This window comes from Pseudophryne corroboree, unplaced genomic scaffold (genome assembly GCF_028390025.1).
Source record: "Pseudophryne corroboree isolate aPseCor3 unplaced genomic scaffold, aPseCor3.hap2 scaffold_1448, whole genome shotgun sequence".
Taxonomy (NCBI): domain Eukaryota; kingdom Metazoa; phylum Chordata; class Amphibia; order Anura; family Myobatrachidae; genus Pseudophryne; species Pseudophryne corroboree.
Window position 1 is genome coordinate 86744 of NW_026968077.1, and position 23023 is coordinate 109766.

The 23023-nt window shown below is 49.4% G+C and overlaps 1 protein-coding gene and 1 non-coding gene across 2 annotated transcripts in view; both read left to right on the plus strand.

Moving 5' to 3' along the window:
• Positions 1-23023, plus strand: part of LOC134997593 (cytochrome P450 4B1-like) — a gene marked incomplete at its 5' end in the record, with an annotated part of 75000 nt that overhangs the window by 42778 nt on the left and 9199 nt on the right. The window lies entirely within an intron of this gene.
• LOC134997594 (U5 spliceosomal RNA) lies at positions 6300-6419 on the plus strand. The gene has a single exon (XR_010200058.1). It is a non-coding gene; the product is annotated as a U5 spliceosomal RNA (small nuclear RNA).

A 23023-nucleotide genomic window follows, 5' to 3' on the forward strand; every position in this document is an offset into this window, starting at 1 on the left:
ATCTGTATGATGTCTCCAGTCCCTGCCACAGAGACACGTCCTCATACCCTGATGCTGCCACCGCCATGTGTCACTGTATGGATGTCACTGTCACTGTACATTCCCTCTATCTGTATGATGTCTCCAGTCCCTGCCACAGAGACACGTCCTCATACCCTGATGCTGCCACCGCCATGTGTCACTGTATGGATGTCACTGTACATTCCCTCTATCTGTATAATGTCTCCAGTCCCTGCCACAGAGACACGTCCTCATACCCTGATGCTGCCACCGCCATGTGTCACTGTATGATGTCACTGTACATTCCCTCTATCTGTATGATGTCTCCAGTCCCTGCCACAGAGACACGTCCTCATACCCTGATGCTGCCACCGCCATGTGTCACTGTATGGATGTCACTGTCACTGTACATTCCCTCTATCTGTATGATGTCTCCAGTCCCTGCCACAGAGACACGTCCTCATACCCTGATGCTGCCACCGCCATGTGTCACTGTATGGATGTCACTGTACATTCCCTCTATCTGTATGATGTCTCCAGTCCCTGCCACAGAGATACGTCCTCATACCCTGATGCTGCCACCGCCATGTGTCACTGTATGGATGTCACTGTACATTCCCTCTATCTGTATGATGTCTCCAGTCCCTGCCACAGAGACACGTCCTCATACCCTGATGCTGCCACTGCCATGTGTCACTGTATGATGTCACTGTACATTCCCTCTATCTGTATGATGTCTCCAGTCCTTACCACAGAGACACGTCCTCATACCCTGATGCTGCCACCACCATGTGTCACTGTATGGATGTCACTGTACATTCCCTCTATCTGTATGATGTCTCCAGTCCCTGCCACAGAGACACGTCCTCATACCCTGATGCTGCCACCGCCATGTGTCACTGTATGGATGTCACTGTACATTCCCCTCTATCTGTATGATGTCTCCAGTCCCTGCCACAGAGACACGTCCTCATACCCTGATGCTGCCACCGCCATGTGTCACTGTATGGATGTCACTGTACATTCCCCTCTATCTGTATGATGTCTCCAGTCCCTGTCACAGAGACACGTCCTCATACCCTGATGCTGCCACCGCCATGTGTCACTGTATGGATGTCACTGTCACTGTACATTCCCTCTATCTGTATGATGTCTCCAGTCCCTGCCACAGAGACACGTCCTCATACCCTGATACTGCCACCGCCATGTGTCACTGTATGATGTCACTGTCACTGTACATTCCCCTCTATCTGTATGATGTCTCCAGTCCCTGCCACAGAGACACGTCCTCATACCCTGATGCTGCCACCGCCATGTGTCACTGTATGGATGTCACTGTACATTCCCCTCTATCTGTATGATGTCTCCAGTCCCTGCCACAGAGACACGTCCTCATACCCTGATACTGCCACCGCCATGTTTCACTGTATGATGTCACTGTCACTGTACATTCCCTCTATCTGTATGATGTCTCCAGTCCCTGCCACAGAGACACGTCCTCATACCCTGATGCTGCCACCGCCATGTGTCACTGTATGGATGTCACTGTACATTCCCCTCTATCTGTATGATGTCTCCAGTCCCTGCCACAGAGACACGTCCTCATACCCTGATACTGCCACCGCCATGTGTCACTGTATGATGTCACTGTCACTGTACATTCCCTCTATCTGTATGATGTCTCCAGTCCCTGCCACAGAGACACGTCCTCATACCCTGATGCTGCCACCGCCATGTGTCACTGTATGGATGTCACTGTACATTCCCTCTATCTGTATGATGTCTCCAGTCCCTGCCACAGAGACACGTCCTCATACCCTGATGCTGCCACCGCCATGTGTCACTGTATGGATGTCACTGTACATTCCCTCTATCTGTATGATGTCTCCAGTCCCTGCCACAGAGACACGTCCTCCTACCCTGATGCTGCCACCGCCATGTGTCACTGTATGGATGTCACTGTACATTCCCTCTATCTGTATGATGTCTCCAGTCCTTACCACAGAGACACGTCCTCATACCCTGATGCTGCCACCACCATGTGTCACTGTATGGATGTCACTGTACATTCCCTCTATCTGTATGATGTCTCCAGTCCCTGCCACAGAGACACGTCCTCATACCCTGATGCTGCCACCGCCATGTGTCACTGTATGATGTCACTGTACATACCCTCTATCTGTATGATGTCTCCAGTCCCTGCCACAGAGACACGTCCTCATACCCTGATGCTGCCACCGCCATGTGTCACTGTATGGATGTCACTGTCACTGTACATTCCCTCTATCTGTATGATGTCTCCAGTCCCTGCCACAGAGACACGTCCTCATACCCTGATGCTGCCACCGCCATGTGTCACTGTATGGATGTCACTGTACATTCCCTCTATCTGTATGATGTCTCCAGTCCCTGCCACAGAGACACGTCCTCATACCCTGATGCTGCCACCGCCATGTGTCACTGTATGGATGTCACTGTACACATTCCCTCTATCTGTATGATGTCTCCTGTCCCTGCCACAGAGACACGTCCTCATACCCTGATGCTGCCACCGCCATGTGTCACTGTATGATGTCACTGTACATTACCTCTATCTGTATGATGTCTCCAGTCCCTGCCACAGAGACACGTCCTCATACCCTGATGCTGCCACCACCATGTGTCACTGTATGGATGTCACTGTACATTCCCTCTATCTGTATGATGTCTCCAGTCCCTGCCACAGAGACACGTCCTCATTTCTTTATCATCCACTAGGGGTCACTGGAGTACTCTTGGGATATGGACGGGCGTAGCCGAACAAAGGCACTGAATATTCAAATTTAGGACTCTCCCCCCCCTCCATATCCCCAAGTACCTCAGTGTACTTTGCCAGTGTTTTTTCGGTGCTCACAGATGAACATCGGCTTGTGGCAATGGCCACTTTTCAGATTTTTATTTTTATTTTTATTTTTAATTTTTACACTTCCCGTCTCAGTTTCTGGAAAAACATGGGTCCGGGATGGTGCCGCTGCAAGGCAGCGGATGGCGTGTCGGTCCTCACAAAGAGCACCCTCACAGCCACAGGCGCTATAGGCAAGCGCATGGCGTGTCGGTCCTCACAAAGAGCACCCTCACAGCCACAGGCAGCCACTGTCTCCTGCAAACTGAACGGAGCTTACAGAAAGAAGCTCCGTCACAGCCAGGATAAGACAAAGAGCTGGAAGGATCTACAGCTGCAAGGAGCTTACAGAAGCTCCGTCACAGCCAAGATGAGGCTGAAACGGAGCTTGCAGAGAGAAGAGAAGGCGGCACAAGGTATGAGTGTCAGGGCGGTCAGCTCACGCTGCCGCCCTGCTGTGTGTGAGTGTTATACTGTAGAAATGCCATAGCCGCTGAGCACGTGAGTGTTATACTGTAGAAAGAGCACGCCGCTGAAGGTCTTGCTGAACGATGCGCAGAGCGGCCGCACGTCACTCAGACGTTGGCCGCTCTCACTGCGCTGATGGCCCGGTACGAGAATCTCCGTGCGCTGTACTAAGCAGAGCGGCCGCACGTCACTCAGACGCCGGCCGCTCTCACTGCTCTGAGGGCACGGCACCGCTACACGCCACCGACATTCTCCTGGGCTGAACTAAGCAGAGCGGCCGCACGTCACTCAGACGCCGGCCGCTCTCACTGCTCTGATGCGGCACCGTTACACGCCGCCGACATTCTCCGGGCGCTCAACTAAGCAGAGCGGCCGCACGTCACTCAGACGCCGGCCGCTCTCACTGCTCTGATGGCCCGGCACCGCTACACGCCGCCGAGACGCTCCTCTACTAAAGAGAGCGGCCGCACGTCACTAAAGGACGCAGGCCACTCTTCCAGAGAGACACCGCAGACACAGGGAGACTGTGTACTGCTGTAGGAAGCAGCTGCCGGACGGCTCCCCGGCGCTAGATTCAGGCTCTCCTGCTCTCCCTGCTCCCGATCTCCGTACGCTGCAGGTAAGGGATGCAGGGGGGGGGGGGGGGGGGGGGGAATAATACCCATAGCAGCAGCAAAGGCTGCAGGGGTTCAAAATACACAAGCAGCGCAGCACGTTAAACAATGTACACTGTGTACTGTGATGTTTCAGCACGTTTTATATATATACATATAATGAAGCTTTTGCTGGCGAAACTGTCTATAATATCAGTATGAACTGTGATTATATGTGTAAACACTTTGTATATATATATAATATATATATGAGGCTTTGGCTGGCAATAGGTTATCAGTGGCATAACCTATTGCACGTTTAACCATGTTTTCTGTTATTTTTGGTTACAGTTGCAAGATAAATACACTGCAGGCAGTGCTCATATTATTTGAATAAATGCATATATTTTACTGTATCCTACACCTGGGCAAAGTAACTGTATAATAGGCTATTAAGCCTATATTAAAACTGCAGCAGGTAACCTGTACTGTGATTTTCTGGGAAAGCATGGCATGACGGCCATTTTAATCATTGCTGGTTTTCCAGTTATAATTCCAGACCATACACCTCTACTCCACAAGGAGGCGCAGGGGTGTTAGTGGGAATTTTTTAGTTCAAGATAATTCTAGAACATTCCTGCCCTACATCTTTAAGCCACCAGAAGGCGCAGGGGTGTTAGTAGGAATTTGGTTCGGGTTTCATGCCCATGTGAACTGCTTTTCACATAAAGACTTTAGTTTCCTAATAAATATGCTGTTCAGCAATAACATATATATATAGATATATATGCCATATAATAATGTTATTAAGTCGTGCAAGTGTCTGTCTGTTGCCTATTATGATGTCTGTCTACATAGCGAATAAGGCTCTAGTGCAGACTAAAAATGTTAACATTGGCAATTCAAATTAAAACAGCGGTAATCGGAGTCTCAGAATAACTCCGCCAGCGCTAACAAAAGACAATCTTTCCAAAGTGACAATTTTCCTTTGGGTACCAGAGTGTTTATTTCACTAGTCTTATAATTTAATGCACGATTCTATGTCAAATCTCACACCGATAACTACAAGTGAGAAGGGTACATTAGTCCAGCATTCAGATAGTGCGGGGTTTTGGACAACCATACATAATCGTTTCCAAAAGGACGCGATCCGCCATTGGTATATGCGTTTCTGTCAAACATTATAAAAACCACAGATACATTTGGGTCACTAGAATCTATGTATGAAACCATGCCGATCACGGTTAAAAGAAGCTGCAGAGTATATCTGTAAAGCTTTTGCTAACGCCGGTTATTTTCAATGTCGCTAGTTAAGCGCGACAAGGCCAGAGCTTGTTTGCTCCTAAATTGGATATATGTGTAACGACATTTTATCCCTTTAGGATATTCAGCCATTAGCGCATACAGTATACTTGTAACGGCGTTTTATCCCTTTATAAGAAACAGTCACGCCTTGTAACGACAGGACGTTACAGTCAGCAAGCCAGTGGTTTGATGACCTCTTTTACAATTGTGGAAGTGCGTCTTTTCAGGTTACATTTGCGAGGTTTCATGACTTCAACTCATATATGTCTCAGCTATTTACAGCTTAGAGTACAAAACTGCTTCTGGCGAACGGTTTGGCAGGTTGTCATTTAGTCTTTGCTGGTTTATAAACCAGGCAATAGTACGCCAACAGAGTCAAAATTACTTATTCCCGTCTGTTTGAGCAAAATCAAACAGCTCCGTTGCAATGTCAATCAGCAAGTCATTTGCTACAGTTAGAAAATGGATTTTCTGCAGTTAGTTTTTGCTTATTGCAGCCACAAAATTGTATAATTGCATTTGATCTTCACAATGCGTATTTACCCAGTCCGGTTTCTTCATCACAGGTTCTAGCGTTTGCAAATCGCCACAACCATTAACCATTTCATTTATACCGTTGCTTATCGCTTCCGGTATTTACCAAAGTGATGTTGTGATGATAGCTTATCTCACATAAGAACTATGTATCAACAAAGTTCCTCTATCTTGCGCTACTAAGGTATACTGCGGTAGCAGATTAAGTTCGAAAACAATCGTATCTAAGTCGGTCTAAACGATGTCAGTTCCTAGGTAAGATTATAAATATGGTAAATCAAAGACTTTTACCTACTACACCAGCAAGAGCAAAAGTACACGCAGACTAGCGGTACATTGGTGTATTCATCTATTAAGAATAAAGATGTGTTTTCAACGCAAAGGTTCTAAAACACGACAGATTGCTGTCAATAAATGTCCTAGAACTCTGTGCATTTTACAATGCAATAGATAAATGTCCTAGAACTCTGTGCATTTTACAATGCAATAAATGATTCGTTTTCAGTCTGACCAGGGATAGACTCTGGGTTCTCTTCAGAACGAATAAATCTTTCGCTTTTTACTAAAGATTTCTGTGGAGAGGAACAACCGTGAGTTTCATGTAATTTTGTTTTTTCATGCCTGGCTCACGCTGGCCTTAAGCAGTCAAACGAAGCAACGGCAGTTGCATACACAACAACCAGTGAGAACCAAGAAGCCGCATGGCAATGCGGCAGGTAACTCAAATCTTCAATGGCTCAGAACGCCATTATGTGAAAATGTCAAGACATCAATCCGTGAGTGGACATTTGTTAGACAAAAGATCTCACCCGTCAGGGTTTGGATCTTGAAAACTGGACATTAAATCCAGAGGTGTTTCATATGTGAGTCCACAGAAGGCGGTTACCCCAAGTATACATAATGGCATCTCGCCACAATTACAAAAGCTCAGTATGTGTACATCACATTCATGGGGTCATTCAGCATCGTGTATCTGGCTCCACCATTTTCCGCTTCTCTCTTCGTTGCCAAAACGGATCAGAAGACAGTTCGTCACAGTCATACTGGTGGTATCTTATGGGTTTCGGAGAAGTTTGCTTCTCGAATTTTCAAGTAATACTTGCACACGATCTTGGCCCGCTCATAATACGGCCAACCTGTTACATCACGGAACGTTCTTTTACCCATAGTTACCTATGTACCTATTATCTATGTACCGCAGCTGCGGTTGACGGGGTGAGAGTTCAGACCGCTCTCTTAAAAAATAGAGAATTACAGTATCGGTTATACCAACCATGTTACGAAATAGTAAGCCGCTTAAGGCAGCTCATAATTAAAAAAAAAATTTCGTGTGCTTACATAGGTTATAAACCTCGGAAGTTTCCAACATCATACTTCAAGTACCCGTATTCTGTTAAACGGGATGGGATGGAAAACTGCGTTCATCTGCACTAAGAGTGCAGGTATCTGTGTGGTAAACTTATTTTCAAAGCGTTTGCCTCTATTTACGTCTGTAAACATCTTTCTACAAGGTGTCACCAAAGTTCAGACTCTATTTATCCCACCTACAGCGCCAGGCGATTTAAGGTTGGGTTCAGATTTCTTAGTTTTCATATTTTGGAATCCTTTCAACAAATGGGTATTAAGTTCTCACTTTGGAAAACATTTTTCTTCTAGCCTTAGCTTCGGCAAGGATTTTGTTTTCATATTTGGGTGCCTTGTATTCCAAGCCACCGTATTTGAGTTTTCTCATTACAAAGCAGATCTTCCGACGAAATCCGCTTTCGTATTCTTCACATCAATATACCAATAGTGGTTCCTGTGGGGACAGCACATTCTAAAATTCTGAATGTGGTACACGCGTTACGCGTTTATATATGTAGTACGTGATATGAATACGTTGTTTGTTCTATATGATACTGCAAACTGGGGTTAGCCAGTTTCTCAGCAGATTTTATCCGGTTGGATAATAATGACTACAAGTCAGGCTTACTTTAAGGTTAAGTTACAATCGCCTACGTCAGTAATAGCTCATCCCACAGGTTCTGTGGGAATGTCACACCCAGCGGGTCGTGGAGCGTCTACGACGCGGCTACATAGCCTTTAGTGCACCACGTTTGTGCACGTTTACACGTTATGAATGGTGGCGCCATCAGCATTTAGCTTTGGCTGTCTACTGTTACAAGTATCAAACAGCTCTCCCGCCCACGAGGGAAGCTTTGGTACGTCCCAAGAGTACTCCAGTGACCCCTAGTGGATGAAAAAGAAAATAGGATTTTGGTACTTACCAGGTAAATCCTTTTCATTAATCCATAGGGAGCACTGGACGCCCACCCAGAGCAGTTTTACCTGGGTTGTTGTAAGCTCAAGGGAGCTTAGTGAACAAATTTAACTTGGATGGTATTAAGCTCGAAGGAGCTTAGGGTAACACATTTTCACCAATTGGCTCAAATTATAAAGTTCTATCGGTTAAGGTGTCAACTGTTTAGTTGACAATAAGGTTACGGATCAACTTTGTGGTTGTCCGTTATGTTATAGGGATTCTCCATTGTCAACCTCTCTATATCCTGTTCGCTCAGTAAAAAACACTGGCAAAGTACACTGAGGTACTTGGGGATATGGAGGGGGGGGAGAGTCCTAAATTTGAATATTCAGTGCCTTTGTTCGGCTACGCCCGTCCATATCCCAAGAGTACTCCAGTGCCCCCTATGGATTCAAAGAAAAGGATTTACCTGGTAAGTACCAAAATCCTATTATCCTGATGCTGCCACCGCCATGTGTCACTGTATGGATGTCACTGTCACTGTACATTCCCTCTATCTGTATGATGTCTCCAGTCCCTGCCACAGAGACACGTCCTCATACCCTGATGCTGCCACCGCCATGTGTCACTGTATGGATGTCACTGTACATTCCCTCTATCTGTATGATGTCTCCAGTCCCTGCCACAGAGACACGTCCTCATACCCTGATACTGCCACCGCCATGTGTCACTGTATGGATGTCACTGTCACTGTACATTCCCTCTATCTGTATGATGTCTCCAGTCCCTGCCACAGAGACACGTCCTCATACCCTGATGCTGCCACCGCCATGTGTCACTGTATGGATGTCACTGTACATTCCCTCTATCTGTATGAGGTCTCCAGTCCCTGCCACAGAGACACGTCCTCATACCCTGATACTGCCACCGCCATGTGTCACTGTATGGATGTCACTGTCACTGTACATTCCCTCTATCTGTATGATGTCTCCAGTCCCTGCCACAGAGACACGTCCTCATACCCTGATGCTGCCACCGCCATGTGTCACTGTATGGATGTCACTGTACATTCCCTCTATCTGTATGATGTCTCCAGTCCCTGCCACAGAGACACGTCCTCATACCCTGATGCTGCCACCGCCATGTGTCACTGTATGGATGTCACTGTCACTGTACATTCCCTCTATCTGTATGATGTCTCCAGTCCCTGCCACAGAGACACGTCCTCATACCCTGATGCTGCCACCGCCATGTGTCACTGTATAATGTCACTGTACATTCCCTCTATCTGTATGATGTCTTCAGTCCCTGCCACAGAGACACGTCTTCATACCCTGATGCTGCCACCATGTGTCACTGTATGGATGTCACTGTACATTCCCTCTATCTGTATGATGTCTCCAGTCCCTGCCACAGAGACACGTCCTCATACCCTGATGCTGCCACCGCCATGTGTCACTGTATGGATGTCACTGTACATTCCCTCTATCTGTATGATGTCTCCAGTCCCTGCCACAGAGACACGTCCTCATACCCTGATGCTGCCACCGCCATGTGTCACTGTATGGATGTCACTGTACATTCCCCTCTATCTGTATGATGTCTCCAGTCCCTGCCACAGAGACACGTCCTCATACCCTGATGCTGCCACCATGTGTCACTGTATGGATGTCACTGTACATTCCCTCTATCTGTATGATGTCTCCAGTCCCTGCCACAGAGACACGTCCTCATACCCTGATGCTGCTACCGCCATGTGTCACTGTATGGATGTCACTGTACATTCCCTCTATCTGTATGATGTCTCCAGTCCTTACCACAGAGACACGTCCTCATACCCTGATGCTGCCACCACCATGTGTCACTGTATGGATGTCACTGTACATTCCCTCTATCTGTATGATGTCTCCAGTCCCTGCCACAGAGACACGTCCTCATACCCTGATGCTGCCACCGCCATGTGTCACTGTATGATGTCACTGTACATTCCCTCTATCTGTATGATGTCTTCAGTCCCTGCCACAGAGACACGTCTTCATACCCTGATGCTGCCACCGCCATGTGTCACTGTATGGATGTCACTGTACATTCCCTCTATCTGTATGATGTCTCCAGTCCCTGCCACAGAGACACGTCCTCATACCCTGATGCTGCCACCACCATGTGTCACTCTATGGATGTCACTGTACATTCCCTCTATCTGTATAATGTCTCCAGTCCCTGCCACAGAGACACGTCTTCATACCCTGATGCTGCCACCGCCATGTGTCACTGTATGATGTCACTGTACATTCCCTCTATCTGTATGATGTCTCCAGTCCCTGCCACAGAGACACGTCCCCATACCCTGATGCTGCCACCGCCATGTGTCACTGTATGGATGTCACTGTACATTCCCTCTATCTATATGATGTCTCCAGTCCCTGCCACAGAGACACGTCCTCATACCCTGATGCTGCCACCGCCATGTGTCACTGTATGGATGTCACTGTACATTCCCTCTATCTGTATGATGTCTCCAGTCCCTGCCACAGAGACACGTCCTCATACCCTGATGCTGCCACCGCCATGTGTCACTGTATGATGTCACTGTACATTCCCTCTATCTGTATGATGTCTCCAGTCCCTGCCACAGAGACACGTCCTCATACCCTGATGCTGCCACCGCCATGTGTCACTGTATGATGTCACTGTACATTCCCTCTATCTGTATGATGTCTCCAGTCCCTGCCACAGAGACACGTCCCCATACCCTGATGCTGCCACCGCCATGTGTCACTGTATGGATGTCACTGTACATTCCCTCTATCTATATGATGTCTCCAGTCCCTGCCACAGAGACACGTCCTCATACCCTGATGCTGCCACCGCCATGTGTCACTGTATGGATGTCACTGTACATTCCCTCTATCTGTATGATGTCTCCAGTCCCTGCCACAGAGACACGTCCTCATACCCTGATGCTGCCACCGCCATGTGTCACTGTATGATGTCACTGTACATTCCCTCTATCTGTATGATGTCTCCAGTCCCTGCCACAGAGACACGTCCTCATACCCTGATGCTGCCACCACCATGTGTCACTGTATGGATGTCACTGTCACTGTACATTCCCTCTATCTGTATGATGTCTCCAGTCCCTGCCACAGAGACACGTCCTCATACCCTGATGCTGCCACCACCATGTGTCACTGTATGATGTCACTGTACATTCCCTCTATCTGTATGATGTCTCCAGTCCCTGCCACAGAGACACGTCCTCATACCCTGATGCTGCCACCGCCATGTGTCACTGTATGGATGTCACTGTACATTCCCTCTATCTGTATGATGTCTCCAGTCCCTGCCACAGAGACACGTCCTCATACCCTGATGCTGCCACCGCCATGTGTCACTGTATGGATGTCACTGTACATTCCCCTCTATCTGTATGATGTCTCCAGTCCCTGCCACAGAGACACGTCCTCATACCCTGATACTGCCACCGCCATGTGTCACTGTATGATGTCACTGTCACTGTACATTCCCCTCTATCTGTATGATGTCTCCAGTCCCTGCCACAGAGACACGTCCTCATACCCTGATGCTGCCACCGCCATGTGTCACTGTATGGATGTCACTGTACATTCCCTCTATCTGTATGATGTCTCCAGTCCCTGCCACAGAGACACGTCCTCATACCCTGATACTGCCACCGCCATGTGTCACTGTATGATGTCACTGTCACTGTACATTCCCTCTATCTGTATGATGTCTCCAGTCCCTGCCACAGAGACACGTCCTCATACCCTGATACTGCCACCGCCATGTGTCACTGTATGATGTCACTGTCACTGTACATTCCCCTCTATCTGTATGATGTCTCCAGTCCCTGCCACAGAGACACGTCCTCATACCCTGATGCTGCCACCGCCATGTGTCACTGTATGGATGTCACTGTACATTCCCTCTATCTGTATGATGTCTCCAGTCCCTGCCACAGAGACACGTCCTCATACCCTGATACTGCCACCGCCATGTTTCACTGTATGATGTCACTGTCACTGTACATTCCCTCTATCTGTATGATGTCTCCAGTCCCTGCCACAGAGACACGTCCTCATACCCTGATGCTGCCACCGCCATGTGTCACTGTATGGATGTCACTGTACATTCCCTCTATCTGTATGATGTCTCCAGTCCCCGCCACAGAGACACGTCCTCATACCCTGATGCTGCCACCGCCATGTGTCACTGTATGGATGTCACTGTACATTCCCTCTATCTGTATGATGTCTCCAGTCCCTGCCACAGAGACACGTCCTCATACCCTGATGCTGCCACCGCCATGTGTCACTGTATGGATGTCACTGTCACTGTACATTCCCTCTATCTGTATGATGTCTCCAGTCCCTGCCACAGAGACACGTCCTCATACCCTGATGCTGCCACCGCCATGTGTCACTGTATGGATGTCACTGTCACTGTACATTCCCTCTATCTGTATGATGTCTCCAGTCCCTGCCACAGAGACACGTCCTCATACCCTGATGCTGCCACCACCATGTGTCACTGTATGGATGTCACTGTCACTGTACATTCCCTCTATCTGTATGATGTCTCCAGTCCCTGCCACAGAGACACGTCCTCATACCCTGATGCTGCCACCGCCATGTGTCACTGTATGGATGTCACTGTCACTGTACATTCCCTCTATCTGTATGATGTCTCCAGTCCCTGCCACAGAGACACGTCCTCATACCCTGATGCTGCCACCGCCATGTGTCACTGTATGATGTCACTGTACATTCCCTCTATCTGTATGATGTCTCCTGTCCCTGCCACAGAGACACGTCCTCATACCCTGATGCTGCCACCGCCATGTGTCACTGTATGGATGTCACTGTACATTCCCTCTATCTGTATGATGTCTCCTGTCCCTGCCACAGAGACACGTCCTCATACCCTGATGCTGCCACCGCCATGTGTCACTGTATGGATGTCACTGTCACTGTACATTCCCTCTATCTGTATGATGTCTCCAGTCCCTGCCACAGAGACACGTCCTCATACCCTGATGCTGCCACCGCCATGTGTCACTGTATGATGTCACTGTACATTCCCTCTATCTGTATGATGTCTCCTGTCCCTGCCACAGAGACACGTCCTCATACCCTGATGCTGCCACCGCCATGTGTCACTGTATGGATGTCACTGTACATTCCCTCTATCTGTATGATGTCTCCTGTCCCTGCCACAGAGACACGTCCTCATACCCTGATGCTGCCACCGCCATGTGTCACTGTATGGATGTCACTGTCACTGTACATTCCCTCTATCTGTATGATGTCTCCAGTCCCTGCCACAGAGACACGTCCTCATACCCTGATGCTGCCACCGCCATGTGTCACTGTATGATGTCACTGTACATTCCCTCTATCTGTATGATGTCTCCAGTCCCTGCCACAGAGACACGTCCTCATACCCTGATGCTGCCACCGCCATGTGTCACTGTATGATGTCACTGTACATTCCCTCTATCTGTATGATGTCTCCAGTCCCTGCCACAGAGACACGTCCTCATACCCTGATGCTGCCACCGCCATGTGTCACTGTATGGATGTCACTGTCACTGTACATTCCCTCTATCTGTATGATGTCTCCAGTCCCTGCCACAGAGACACGTCCTCATACCCTGATGCTGCCACCGCCATGTGTCACTGTATGATGTCACTGTACATTCCCTCTATCTGTATGATGTCTCCAGTCCCTGCCACAGAGACACGTCCTCATACCCTGATGCTGCCACCGCCATGTGTCACTGTATGATGTCACTGTACATTCCCTCTATCTGTATGATGTCTCCAGTCCCTGCCACAGAGACACGTCCTCATACCCTGATGCTGCCACCGCCATGTGTCACTGTATGGATGTCACTGTCACTGTACATTCCCTCTATCTGTATGATGTCTCCAGTCCCTGCCACAGAGACACGTCCTCATACCCTGATGCTGCCACCGCCATGTGTCACTGGATGTCACTGTACATTCCCTCTATCTGTATGATGTCTCCAGTCCCTGCCACAGAGACACGTCCTCATACCCTGATGCTGCCACCGCCATGTGTCACTGGATGTCACTGTACATTCCCTCTATCTGTATGATGTCTCCAGTCCCTGCCACAGAGACACGTCCTCATACCCTGATGCTGCCACCGCCATGTGTCACTGTATGGATGTCACTGTCACTGTACATTCCCTCTTTCTGTATGATATCTCCTGTCCCTGCCACAGAGACACGTCCTCATACCCTGATGCTACCACCGCCATGTGTCACTGTATGGATGTCACTGTACATTCCCTCTATCTGTATGATGTCTCCAGTCCCTGCCACAGAGACACGTCCTCATACCCTGATGCTGCCACCGCCATGTGTCACTGTATGGAGGTCACTGTCACTGTACATTCCCCTCTATCTGTATGATGTCTCCAGTCCCTGCCACAGAGACACGTCCTCATACCCTGATGCTGCCACCGCCATGTGTCACTGTATGATGTCACTGTACATTCCCTCTATCTGTATGATGTCTCCAGTCCCTGCCACAGAGACACGTCCTCATACCCTGATGCTGCCACCGCCATGTGTCACTATATGGATGTCACTGTACATTCCCTCTATCTGTATGATGTCTCCAGTCCCTGCCACAGAGACACGTCCTCATACCCTGATGCTGCCACCGCCATGTGTCACTGTATGGATGTCACTGTCACTGTACATTCCCTCTATCTGTATGATGTCTCCAGTCCCTGCCACAGAGACACGTCCTCATACCCTGATGCTGCCACCGCCATGTGTCACTGTATGATGTCACTGTACATTCCCTCTATCTGTATGATGTCTCCAGTCCCTGCCACAGAGACACGTCCTCATACCCTGATGCTGCCACCGCCATGTGTCACTGTATGATGTCACTGTACATTCCCTCTATCTGTATGATGTCTCCAGTCCCTGCCACAGAGACACGTCCTCATACCCTGATGCTGCCACCGCCATGTGTCACTGTATGGATGTCACTGTCACTGTACATTCCCTCTATCTGTATGATGTCTCCAGTCCCTGCCACAGAGACACGTCCTCATACCCTGATGCTGCCACCGCCATGTGTCACTGTATGATGTCACTGTACATTCCCTCTATCTGTATGATGTCTCCAGTCCCTGCCACAGAGACACGTCCTCATACCCTGATGCTGCCACCGCCATGTGTCACTGTATGATGTCACTGTACATTCCCTCTATCTGTATGATGTCTCCAGTCCCTGCCACAGAGACACGTCCTCATACCCTGATGCTGCCACCGCCATGTGTCACTGTATGATGTCACTGTCACTGTACATTCCCTCTATCTGTATGATGTCTCCAGTCCCTGCCACAGAGACACGTCCTCATACCCTGATGCTGCCACCACATGTGTCACTGTATGATGTCACTGTACATTCCCTCTATCTGTATGATGTCTCCAGTCCCTGCCACAGAGACACGTCCTCATACCCTGATGCTGCCTCCGCCATGTGTCACTGTATGGATGTCACTGTCACTGTACATTCCCTCTATCTGTATGATGTCTCCAGTCCCTGCCACAGAGACACGTCCTCATACCCTGATGCTGCCACCACCATGTGTCACTGTATGGATGTCACTGTCACTGTACATTCCCTCTATCTGTATGATGTCTCCAGTCCCTGCCACAGAGACACGTCCTCATACCCTGATGCTGCCACCGCCATGTGTCACTGTATGGATGTCACTGTACATTCCCTCTATCTGTATGATGTCTCCAGTCCCTGCCACAGAGACACGTCCTCATACCCTGATGCTGCCACCGCCATGTGTCACTGTATGGATGTCACTGTACATTCCCTCTATCTGTATGATGTCTCCAGTCCCTGCCACAGAGACACGTCCTCATACCCTGATGCTGCCACCGCCATGTGTCACTGTATGGATGTCACTGTACATTCCCTCTATCTGTATTATGTCTCCAGTCCCTGCCACAGAGACACGTCCTCATACCCTGAGGCTGCCACCACCATGTGTCACTGTATGGATGTCACTGTACATTCCCTCTATCTGTATGATGTCTCCAGTCCCTGCCACAGAGACACGTCCTCATACCCTGATGCTGCCACCGCCATGTGTCACTGTATGGATGTCACTGTACATTCCCTCTATCTGTATGATGTCTCTAGTCCCTGCCACAGAGACACGTCCTCATACCCTGATGCTGCCACCGCCATGTGTCACTGTATGATGTCACTGTACATTCCCTCTATCTGTATGATGTCTCCAGTCCCTGCCACAGAGACACGTCCTCATACCCTGATGCTGCCACCGCCATGTGTCACTGTATGATGTCACTGTACATTCCCTCTATCTGTATGATGTCTCCAGTCCCTGCCACAGAGACACGTCCTCATACCCTGATGCTGCCACCGCCATGTGTCACTGTATGGATGTCACTGTACATTCCCTCTATCTGTATGATGTCTCCAGTCCCTGCCACAGAGACACGTCCTCATACCCTGATGCTGCCACCGCCATGTGTCACTGTATGGATGTCACTGTACATTCCCTCTATCTGTATGATGTCTCCAGTCCCTGCCACAGAGACACGTCCTCATACCCTGATGCTGCCACCGCCATGTGTCACTGTATGATGTCACTGTACATTCCCTCTATCTGTATGATGTCTCCAGTCCCTGCCACAGAGACACGTCCTCATACCCTGATGCTGCCACCGCCATGTGTCACTGTATGATGTCACTGTACATTCCCTCTATCTGTATGATGTCTCCAGTCCCTGCCACAGAGACACGTCCTCATACCCTGATGCTGCCACCGCCATGTGTCACTGTATGATGTCACTGTACATTCCCTCTATCTGTATGATGTCTCCAGTCCCTGCCACAGAGACACGTCCTCATACCCTGATGCTGCCACCACCATGTGTCACTGTATGGATGTCACTGTACATTCCCCTCTATCTGTATGATGTCTCCAGTCCCTGCCACAGAGACACGTCCTCATACCCTGATGCTGCCTCCGCCATGTGTCACTGTATGGATTTCACTGTCACTGTACATTCCCTCTATCTGTATGATGTCTCCAGTCCCTGCCACAGAGACACGTCCTCATACCCTGATGCTGCCACCGCCATGTGTCACTGTATGGATGTCACTGTACATTCCCTCTATCTGTATGATGTCTCCAGTCCCTGCCACAGAGACACGTCCTCATACCCTGATGCTGCCACCGCCATGTGTCACTGTATGGATGTCACTGTACATACCCTCTATCTGTATGATGTCTCCAGTCCCTGCCACAGAGACACGTCCTCATACCATGATGCTGCCACCGCCATGTGTCACTGTATGATGTCACTGTACATTCCCTCTATCTGTATGATGTCTCCAGTCCCTGCCACAGAGACACGTCCTCATACCCTGATGCTGCCACCGCCATGTGTCACTGTATGGATGTCACTGTCACTGTACATTCCCTCTATCTGTATGATGTCTCCAGTCCCTGCCACAGAGACACGTCCTCATACCCTGATGCTGCCACCGCCATGTGTCACTGTATGGATGTCACTGTACATTCCCTCTATCTGTATGATGTCTCCAGTCCCTGCCACAGAGACACGTCCTCATACCCTGATGCTGCCACCGCCATGTGTCACTGTATGATGTCACTGTACATTCCCTCTATCTGTATGATGTCTCCAGTCCCTGCCACAGAGACACGTCCTCATACCCTGATGCTGCCACCGCCATGTGTCACTGTATGGATGTCACTGTCACTGTACATTCCCTCTATCTGTATGATGTCTCCAGTCCCTGCCACAGAGACACGTCCTCATACCCTGATGCTGCCACCGCCATGTGTCACTGTATGGATGTCACTGTCACTGTACATTCCCTCTATCTGTATGATGTCTCCAGTCCCTGCCACAGAGACACGTCCTCATACCCTGATGCTGCCACCGCCATGTGTCACTGTATGATGTCACTGTACATTCCCTCTATCTGTATGATGTCTCCAGTCCCTGCCACAGAGACACGTCCTCATACCCTGATGCTGCCACCGCCATGTGTCACTGTATGATGTCACTGTACATTCCCTCTATCTGTATGATGTCTCCAGTCCCTGCCACAGAGACACGTCCTCATACCCTGATGCTGCCACCACCATGTGTCACTGTTTGGATGTCACTGTACATTCCCTCTATCTGTATGATGTCTCCAGTCCCTGCAACAGAGACACGTCCTCATACCCTGATGCTGCCACCACCATGTGTCACTGTATGGAAGTCACTGTACATTCCCTCTATCTGTATGATGTCTCCTGTCCCTGCCACAGAGACACGTCCTCATACCCTGATGCTGCCACCGCCATGTGTCACTGTATGGATGTCACTGTCACTGTACATTCCCTCTATCTGTATGATGTCTCCAGTCCCTGCCACAGAGACACGTCCTCATACCCTGATGCTGCCACCGCCATGTGTCACTGTATGATGTCACTGTACATTCCCTCTATCTGTATGATGTCTCCAGTCCCTGCCACAGAGACACGTCCTCATACCCTGATGCTGCCACCGCCATGTGTCACTGTATGATGTCACTGTACATTCCCTCTATCTGTATGATGTCTCCAGTCCCTGCCACAGAGACACGTCCTCATACCCTGATGCTGCCACCGCCATGTGTCACTGTATGGATGTCACTGTACATTCCTTCTATCTGTATGATGTCTCCAGTCCCTGCCACAGAGACACGTCCTCATACCCTGATGCTGCCACCGCCATGTGTCACTGGATGTCACTGTACATTCCCTCTATCTGTATGATGTCTCCAGTCCCTGCCACAGAGACACGTCCTCATACCCTGATGCTGCCACCGCCATGTGTCACTGGATGTCACTGTACATTCCCTCTATCTGTATGATGTCTCCAGTCCCTGCCACAGAGACACGTCCTCATACCCTGATGCTGCCACCGCCATGTGTCACTGTATGATGTCACTGTACATTCCCTCTATCTGTATGATGTCTCCAGTCCCTGCCACAGAGACACGTCCTCATACCCTGATGCTGCCACCACCATGTGTCACTGTTTGGATGTCACTGTACATTCCCTCTATCTGTATGATGTCTCCAGTCCCTGCAACAGAGACACGTCCTCATACCCTGATGCTGCCACCACCATGTGTCACTGTATGGAAGTCACTGTACATTCCCTCTATCTGTATGATGTCTCCTGTCCCTGCCACAGAGACACGTCCTCATACCCTGATGCTGCCACCGCCATGTGTCACTGTATGGATGTCACTGTCACTGTACATTCCCTCTATCTGTATGATGTCTCCAGTCCCTGCCACAGAGACACGTCCTCATACCCTGATGCTGCCACCGCCATGTGTCACTGTATGGATGTCACTGTACATTCCCCTCTATCTGTATGATGTCTCCAGTCTCTGCCACAGAGACACGTCCTCATACCCTGATGCTGCCACCGCCATGTGTCACTGTATGGATGTCACTGTACATTCCCTCTATCTGTATGATGTCTCCAGTCCCTGCCACAGAGACACGTCCTCATACCCTGATGCTGCCACCGCCATGTGTCACTGTATGGATGTCACTGTACATTCCCTCTATCTGTATGATGTCTCCAGTCCCTGCCACAGAGACACGTCCTCATACCCTGATGCTGCCACCGCCATGTGTCACTGTATGGATGTCACTGTACATTCCCTCTATCTGTATGATGTCTCCAGTCCCTGCCACAGAGACACGTCCTCATACCCTGATGCTGCCACCGCCATGTGTCACTGTATGGAGGTCACTGTCACTGTACATTCCCCTCTATCTGTATGATGTCTCCAGTCCCTGCCACAGAGACACGTCCTCATACCCTGATGCTGCCACCGCCATGTGTCACTGTATGATGTCACTGTACATTCCCTCTATCTGTATGATGTCTCCAGTCCCTGCCACAGAGACACGTCCTCATACCCTGATGCTGCCACCACCATGTGTCACTGTATGGATGTCACTGTACATTCCCTCTATCTGTATGATGTCTCCAGTCCCTGCCACAGAGACACGTCCTCATACCCTGATGCTGCCACCACCATGTGTCACTGTATGATGTCACTGTACATTCCCTCTATCTGTATGATGTCTCCAGTCCCTGCCACAGAGACACGTCCTCATACCCTGATGCTGCCACCGCCATGTGTCACTGTATGGATGTCACTGTACATTCCCTCTATCTGTATGATGTCTCCAGTCCCTGCCACAGAGACACGTCCTCATACCCTGATGCTGCCACCGCCATGTGTCACTGTATGGATGTCACTGTACATTCCCTCTATCTGTATTATGTCTCCAGTCCCTGCCACAGAGACACGTCCTCATACCCTGAGGCTGCCACCACCATGTGTCACTGTATGGATGTCACTGTCACTGTACATTCCCTCTATCTGTATGATGTCTCCAGTCCCTGCCACAGAGACACGTCCTCATACCCTGATGCTGCCACCGCCATGTGTCACTGTATGGATGTCACTGTCACTGTACATTCCCTCTATCTGTATGATGTCTCCAGTCCCTGCCACAGAGACACGTCCTCATACCCTGATGCTGCCACCGCCATGTGTTACTGTATGGATGTCACTGTACATTCCCTCTATCTGTATGATGTCTCCAGTCCCTGCCACAGAGACACGTCCTCATACCCTGATGCTGCCACCGCCATGTGTCACTGTATGATGTCACTGTACATTCCCTCTATCTGTATGATGTCTCCAGTCCCTGCCACAGAGACACGTCCTCATACCCTGATGCTGCCACCGCCATGTGTCACTGTATGATGTCACTGTACATTCCCTCTATCTGTATGATGTCTCCAGTCCCTGCCACAGAGACACGTCCTCATACCCTGATGCTGCCTCCTCCATGTGTCACTGTATGGATGTCACTGTACATTCCCTCTATCTGTATGATGTCTCCAGTCCCTGCCACAGAGACACGTCCTCATACCCTGATGCTGCCACCGCCATGTGTCACTGTATGGATGTCACTGTACATTCCCTCTATCTGTATGATGTCTCCAGTCCCTGCCACAGAGACACGTCCTCATACCCTGATGCTGCCACCGCCATGTGTCACTGTATGATGTCACTGTACATTCCCTCTATCTGTATGATGTCTCCAGTCCCTGCCACAGAGACACGTCCTTATACCCTGATGCTGCCACCACCATGTGTCACTGTATGGATGTCACTGTCACTGTACTTTCCCTCTATCTGTATGATGTCTCCAGTCCCTGCCACAGAGACACGTCCTCATACCCTGATGCTGCCACCGCCATGTGTCACTGTATGGATGTCACTGTACATTCCCTCTATCTGTATGATGTCTCCAGTCCCTGCCACAGAGACACGTCCTCATACCCTGATGCTGCCACCGCCATGTGTCACTGTATGGATGTCACTGTCACTGTACTTTCCCTCTATCTGTATGATGTCTCCAGTCCCTGCCACAGAGACACGTCCTCATACCCTGATGCTGCCACCACCATGTGTCACTGTATGGATGTCACTGTGACAGGACGGTACCGTACGGAAGCACTCGCCGCTTGCCGCGTCCCGTTGACTGCGCACAGAATGGAAGGTCAAGCCGCACGAGGCCTGACCACATAGGGGATTCCCGCTTACCGTCAGTAACCGCCTGTTACTGACTCCACCCACTGCGCTGTGGGCGGGTTCTTGCTGCCACCACCAAACTCCTAACCTGCCGTGGCGTTTGGAACCACGGTTCTGCTCTGTATGTGCCGACGCACTGCCTTACCACCCCTGTGTGGTGCTGACGAATCCCCACTAGCCACTTGCTAGGCCTCTACCGGTAGCTGGCGGAAGGCGGAGCTTGGAGACGCTAGGTGCTTCCCTGGACAGCCGGAGGACGGGGCTAGGTTTGGCCTAACCCTGTTGGTCACAAGATGAAGCAGTCTTGAGGCAAAGATGTTTATTTGCTCAAATATAGTTCTAAAGAGAACTCTTCCCTATTGCTAGGGGCAACAGCATACAGCAAGATGTTCCAGCAGAATAAGATGGTATAACTACAACTCTGGAGGCACGCAGGTCTCCTTTTTATGTCAGTTTTCCACACAGTACCACAGGGGGGTAAGCCCTCCCTGTCTTCTCCAACCAATCAGGTTATTTTACAAAATACCAATAAATTACATTTTACAAGGATATAAGTGCAATAAAACAATATCCTCCTTCCTGTCACCCAGACAACGTTTGGTATCAGATTAACATTCACTATTGATAAATTTATCACATATCTTCAAAATACAGATGTTTCTGGTCATTCACATCTCCAGGCAATCCCAGTGTTTAAGATTACAACAGGAATGGCTACAATACAAACAAACAGTCTTCCTTCCTTTATCTTCCATTCACGGATCGTATATCAAATCCAAGTCCATAAACCCAATGATTAGCATCTCTCTCTAAGGAACTTACACATCAAAAGGTATTGTCCTTCACACCTCACTGAGAGGACAGGGCCCTTAGCATGCCCCTTCCTATTTCCAGAGGATACGAGATGCGTATTCAGACATCTATAGTAACTGCATTTTTCCTTTAAATAAACACCAAGCCTGTCTTGAATATAAAATAGATACAGTTAAACATGTCTTCCTGCAATGGTGCACAGAGCACTACATATGACACGTTAAAAGTAAAACACATCATTAAACAAACTTTTAAACAGTCCGTAACATGGCGCCGGGCACGAGGGTTAACCCCTTCAGTGCCGCAGACGCCATTACACGTGTGGCTGGCTAGTCTCTCCGGCCACATTCCCCCCCCCCCATTCAAGCGGGTCAACCAGGGACCCATGTCCCAACGATTTGGGTCCTGGTCCCGCAGTCCGTTGGGGTGAAGGGGACGCTA